The sequence below is a fragment of the Aquarana catesbeiana genome, linkage group LG01, assembly GCF_042186555.1.
Source record: "Aquarana catesbeiana isolate 2022-GZ linkage group LG01, ASM4218655v1, whole genome shotgun sequence".
Taxonomy (NCBI): domain Eukaryota; kingdom Metazoa; phylum Chordata; class Amphibia; order Anura; family Ranidae; genus Aquarana; species Aquarana catesbeiana.
The window spans coordinates 669,064,643-669,071,126 of NC_133324.1; the positions used below are offsets into that span (position 1 = coordinate 669,064,643).

General features: G+C 42.7%; 1 pseudogene; it reads left to right on the plus strand.

Annotated features, from left to right (window-relative positions):
* Nucleotides 1-662: 662 nt before the first annotated feature.
* LOC141127504 (AP-3 complex subunit sigma-1 pseudogene) lies at nucleotides 663-2,105 on the plus strand (annotated as a pseudogene).
* Nucleotides 2,106-6,484: the final 4,379 nt, after the last annotated feature.

Consider the following 6,484-nt stretch of genomic DNA (forward strand, 5'->3'; position numbering starts at 1 on the left):
AAAAATAACAAACATGTTATACTTACCTTCTCTTCCCAGATCCCTCTCGGCGCTGCTGGCCTAGGGTTGCCACCTTTTCATCAAGCCAAACCAGAACACTTTAGCAGCAATTTTTTTTTTTTAACACTATAGGATTGTAAAAGACCTGGAGCACCTTTGGGTGCCCCAAGAAGACTAGTATTGCAGCCCATGTAGCATCCTGTGAGGAACAGTGGGTGTGGCCAAATTGTGTTAATAATGAGAGAAGTTTAAGGAACGTAGTTAAATCAAACAAAGGCCAGTCTGTCCCCCAGTACATTCCCCCCCCAGGTCAGTCTGTACCCCAGTACATCCCCCCAGGTCAATCTGTCTTCCAGTATAATCCCCCCTTGGTCAGTCTATCCCCCAGTACATCCTCCCAGGTCCGTCTGTCCCCCCAGTATAATCTCCATATGCCAGTCTGTATCCCAGTTAAAGCACCCCCCCCACCAATATAATTCAAAACACTGGAAGCCAATGGGAGGGGAGAGGGGGATAGGAGGGATGGTGCTGCAGGGCTGCTACTGATGTGTCCGGGTTTCAGGTGGACTGAAACCCGGACACAGGATCTAAAACCCGGACTGCCTGGGTGAATACCGGACAGGTGGCAACCCTATCCTGGCCCCTCCCTCCTGCCAAGTGCCCCCATAACAAACAATTTGCTCTGGGGGCATCCGAGCTGAGCCGCTGCTCTGTGTGACAGACAATCAGACATGGAGGCTCGGCCCCACCCTCCCTCTCTCTCCTTATTGGATCACTGACTTTGACAGCATTAGGAGCCAATAGCGCCCGCTGCGGTCTCAGCCAATGAGGAGGGAGAGTCCCTGGATTTTGTGGCTCTCATGCAACATCACTGGGTTGAGATGGGGTTCTGGTAAGTATTAGGGGGTCTGATGGGGGCTGCTGCACACAGGTTTTTTTTAACTTATTGAATGCATTAAGATAAAAAACCTTCTGCCTTTATAACCACTTTAGGCCCAACTGCGAGAACTGAACCCATGACCCCATTACTGCAAGGAAACAGTGCTTACTGAACTAATGTTAAAATTTAACTAAAAAAAAAAAAAAAAAAATAGTTTTGGCTTTAAGTTTTGGATAGTGGAGTGGGATTAGAACACATGTCAGTTTTTTTATTATTGTCTGTGTTCCTGTTAGAGAGATTGACCCTCTATGTTTGTCATGTTTACTGTTATCAATGAAAGTGAAAGTTAATGAAAATCAGAAAGTTTGGGTTATCTCCAGAACAGGAATAGACAGGAAATCTTTCAATGGGGACACTCGTTTTGGTGATCCTGATGACAACCAGGGATTACCTCTCTTCCTGTTTTGCCTATAGGATTGGAATTAGAGGAAAACCTCCCCAATGAGACGCAGATAGCTAAAAAAACAACTGACATATATAACCCTTACTCTAAACTAAAAAAAAAATGTTTTTGCTTTGGTGGTGTACTTTTCATTTAGTTTTCGTCACTGTAAAAAGACCGCTGATTTGAAAATTTTGACGAAAAAGTTTTTGTCGACAAAATTAACACTTGCAGTTCAAACACCTTTCCTAGGCAGAGCACTGCAAGGCTCCAACTGTAGTAGTCACAGCCCAGAGCCACCATGATTAAAGCCATTGTCATCTTCAATAACCATGGCAAGCCCCAGGTCTGTAAAATCTACCAGCACTATAGTGAAGGCTCACAAAAGCAACATTCCATTTAGTTTCTAAACATAATGAGAATGTCTGCAACTTCTTGGAAGGGAGGATTATTAATAGGAGGATCTGAAAATAAGCCCTTCTACTGTATCAAGACTATGCGACATTGTATTTTGTCTTTTGTGTGGATTTTTTAGAAAGTGAACTTGGTATTTAAGATCTTATACAAGTATTTGTGGAAACCTTGGACAAATGTTTTGAGAACATCTGTATAAAAGGTCCACGATATCCTGACAGAAATGGTGATGGGAGGTATGCTTCTAGAAACCAATATGAATTAAATTGTTAGATTGATGCAGAGACAAAGCTGGAAAAATCGGAGGCTGGATTAGCTGGTGCTCTGGCTCAGACTGTATCCAAAGTGTGTACCACGTCAAGTCTGTGAAGAGAAATTTCCTTGGATTGTTTTGATGTTTTTGCATCTATTGGGAAAATGTTCCACGTCTTGGGGGAGGGAGAGTTTTCCTGACTCCAGCACCATGATGAAAATTTATCATCCCCAAAAAAAGTGTCTGGCTTTGCAGATCACACATAAGGCGGTCTAGGGACCTAGACTGTTTGTCCTACACAGCCCGAATATTGGGTTGCAATGGTTTGGAGTCAAACTGGTTATTCGGGACTGCCTCAAAAGGAGGCTACTATCAGGTTCAAGACTCTCATGAAGGGGGAAAGAGGATTGACTCCTGAACCAAGGGGTCTTAGCATGTGAGTGGAAGGGCAGAAGTTTGTCCCAGGGTAGGAAAATCCTAGATAGGACCATATCCAATATCAGGCTCCAATTGGTGAGTTTGTTTCAACATCCGAAGATTGAGGATTGATACAATTCTCGGTGAGGTCTGAACTCTCTATTGCACATTGGCTGACAGGGTTTGCATGGACTGGCCCTTTAAAAGAAGGTCATTAAGGTATCCCACTACCTGGATACCCTTTGAGCGTAGCAGAGCTAGGACCAATGCTAACACCTTGGTGAAGACCCAGGGTGCTGTGACCAGGCCAAAGGTACAGTTAACAAATTGATAATGTTGTGTGCCCACAGTAAAACACACATAGCCTTCATAATGAGGAAAGATGGGCTTGTCTGATTAAGCATCTCTGATATCTACTGAGGCCAGTAGGTCTTCTGGTAGAAGGGAGGAAATTACCAACCTGGCAGATTCTATGTGGAACTCTGCGACAAGTTGAGAGAATACCAGATCCAGAATGTGCCGAGTGGCTTCATTTGCCTTGGGAACAGTGAACAGGTTTAAGTGGAAACTCTGGAATTGTTTAAGGACCAGAGAGAAGCTGTTGAATAGCAGTGTGGAGATATGCTAATTTTTGTGGGAAAGTGGGCTAATTTTAGGGCATGAAGTGGAGAGGAGGCAAAGCCCAAAACTCTAGTTTTGGAAATGACACTCTGGATCCAAACGTCTATTATTTCTTGGGACCAGATGGCCAAGAAGGCAAATAGGCATCCTCCCATTCTGACAAGTGGGGTCACCCTGTTATTGAGAAAAGGGCTTGGACCCAGACTTGGCTGGTTTGGAGGTCCACTTCTAAAAGAAGTGTGGTTCAGGTTTTGACTTAGAACTTAAAGCCTGAGAGGTACTTTTCCTAGTTTCAGACACTGAAGGACTGCAGGAGGCAAGCTTTCTTTTTGTGGAGGTGGAGGGGACTCTTAACTGTGGACCTTTTCTTGATGTACTTATTTAAGGAGGTACTAAGTAAGGGTTCTCCCTCAAAGGGCATCCTCTCAGGACAATTCTAGCACAGGACTTCGACTGACCAGTATTTTAGCCAGAGGATCCTTCGTGTGTGAATGGAAAGGAGGCTCATTCTACATACCTGGCGAAGTGTATCTGCTAAACCATCTACACAGTATGGTAAGGCCACAGGGGAAAGCTCCTGGTGGTGGTGAATGAAAGGATTTGTTAAAATGGAGACAGAGTCATAGGCCATACACTTACAGTGCCTTTAAAAAGTATTCACACCCCTTGAAATTTTCCACATTTTGTCAAGTTACAACCAAAAACGTAAATGTATTTTTTGGGGATTTTATGAGATAGACCAACACAAAGTGGCACATAATTGTAAAGTTGAAGGAAAATGATAAATGGTTTTCAACATTTTTTTTACAAATAAATATCTGAAAAGTGTGGCATGCATTTGTATTTAGCCCCCCTAAGTTAATACTTTGTAGAACCACCTTTCGCTGCAATTACAGCTGCAAGTCTTTTTAGGCATGTTGCTACCAGCTTTGCACATCTGTGAAATTTTTGCCCATTCTTCTTTGCAAATTAGCTCAAGCTCTGTCAGACTGGATGGAGACCATCTATAAACGGCAATTTTTAAGGCTTGCCACAGTTTCAAAATTGGATTTAGGTCTGGACTTTGACTGGGTCATTCTAACACATGAATATGCTTTGATCTAAACCATTCCATTGTAGCTCTGGCTATATGTTTAGGGTTGTTGGAAGCTGGAAGATCAACCTCCGCCCCAGTTTTAAGTCTTTTGCAGTCTCTAACAGGTTTTCTTCTAAGATTGCCTTGTATTTGGCTCCATCCATCTTCCCATCAATTCTGCCCAGCTTCGCTGTCCCTGCTGAAGAAAAGCATCCACACAACATGATGCTGCCACCGCCATGTTACATGGTGGGGATGGAGTGTTCAGGGTGATGTGTAGTGTTAGTTTTCCGCCACACATAGCGTTTTGCTTTTAGGTCAAAAAGTTCAATTTTGGTCTCTTCCCAGTCTATTTTAGCTTTCCTTACTTTCACTTCCCCAGGTTCGGTCCATAGCAGTCACATGGACGCCTGGGGCACACAGTGAATTTCACTCTGTGCTCATCTTACGCCTTGCCAGCGGGAGGTCAGGAGCCCCTTTTTGGTCACGCCTCACAGCGTCCCTTCTATACCATCCTGCTGCCCTATGATTGCGATGCGGACCTTGTTTAGGCTGCGTGCCGTTCAACCAGCCCTTGTCTGTGTGACGGTCGCAGCCTTCTCACTGCCGCACTGCACTCTGGGGCTTGTAGTCTATCGGGCTCTTGGCTCCCTGCGCATGCGCTTAGGCGTCCACACGTCCGCATCGTGTTGGCGACATCACACGCCAACACGATGGAGGGCAGATAAAGCCGGCTGATCTGTCAGTTTAGCTGCCAGAGCCGGAGGGTAGGACTCAACACAGACAGTGTTCGTGACTAGTAAGTTTTTACCATACACTGTTAATATCCCTGATCGGTCTATATCGCCTTTGTTCGGTCCCATATAACCCCTCTTCATTGTACACTTAAATTAATCTTAAAAATATTGGTCTGTACATTTATCTTTATATTATTTGGCGAGACATTGTCCCGGATATAATTTATTTAATTTAGTTGATCTTCATTAAATTTTCTTAATCAGTAATTTCTCAGCCTTTATTAATTAGTTGTATACTTAGTAATTTACATTCCCCTTCTTTATTATTTTTTCAGTCTTATTTCAATAGTCACCAGAATGTATTCCTGCAATTACCATCAGCAGGCCTTCTGAAGTCTTTGCTCTACTTTATGCTCTGCTAAGTAATAATCTGAAAGTAAGTATTATATATACACTCCTTGTGCTCCTGGCCACATTTTGTTTTCAGCCAGGATCATATTTCCTTTTTTTTTTTCTTTAGTTCTAGTTACATATACATATGTTGTTATTCTTATATGTTTAATATACATATACATATTTCTCTTTACTCCTAATTTTACCTTTCTGTCCTCTGTGACTGCACTCTAATGGGCAGTTTTGGGGTATGTGCTAGTAGCTGGTTATGCAGTGATTATTCTCTGTAAGGGTTGCTGCGGGGTAAGCGCCTTTTTGTGCTGTGTCCAATATACAATGTGCTCTCCCTCTTGGTTTTGTAATCTTGTTTTTTGTTTTGTGTCATCCGAAAATAATATGAATATGTATAATTTGTTTGTTGCTTATATTATTATTTCTTTATCTCTATATCTGTAGAGTTTATGTTGATATCAGTTTTCGGTCTGCACATCCCTTGAGGAAGCATCTCAGCGAAACATGTCGGGTTAATGTGCGGCTTTATCATCTAAAACTTACCTGCTTTTTGCGACCACCGTAACTGTTTAAACACTGCAATACCTGTGAAAGATCTGTCCTTTATGTGTATTTTTAACCCTGAATGTATATTAAAAATTAGATTTTTTTATCTAATATTACTCTTTTTTGTGGATTTTTCTGCACTGTTAAAATCCCTTCCCTCTTCCTACTTTTAAAGGCTTTAAAGAGTGTTTCCAACCTCTTGTAAACGGGTCCTTGAAGATGGGACCACATAAACTATCAAGGTCTTGTTAAGGAAAGAATTGCTGGGTAAACCACTATGATTGTCTATTTCTGAAGGAAACCCTCAATAGGTATTGCCAAGCAAAGTACCTAAGAAAAACAAAACGTTTTGTACAGTGAGGCTATTCATTATACAAGACGGCCTCTAAGAGTGAGTAAACTAGGAAGGTCTTATTAGGTTTGTGGGAACCCAAGCTGGAGACCTTAGGGTGGGCAGGTTCAGGCTGCTTTACCACCAGGCAGGAGTGCACTGCCTTAAAAGGGGTACCAATGGTAACCTTAAATCTTTGTGAGATCTTAGCCAAAGACATCCCATCCTGATTCGATTCCTCACAATTAGATAGGTGCTTTTCCTAGTATACCTCTTTCCCATGCAGCACAGCAGCCACACGAGTACAGTCAGGGACCAACTCAGAGGGGGAGACAGAAGGGGCTCACTTGTGACCTATGCAAA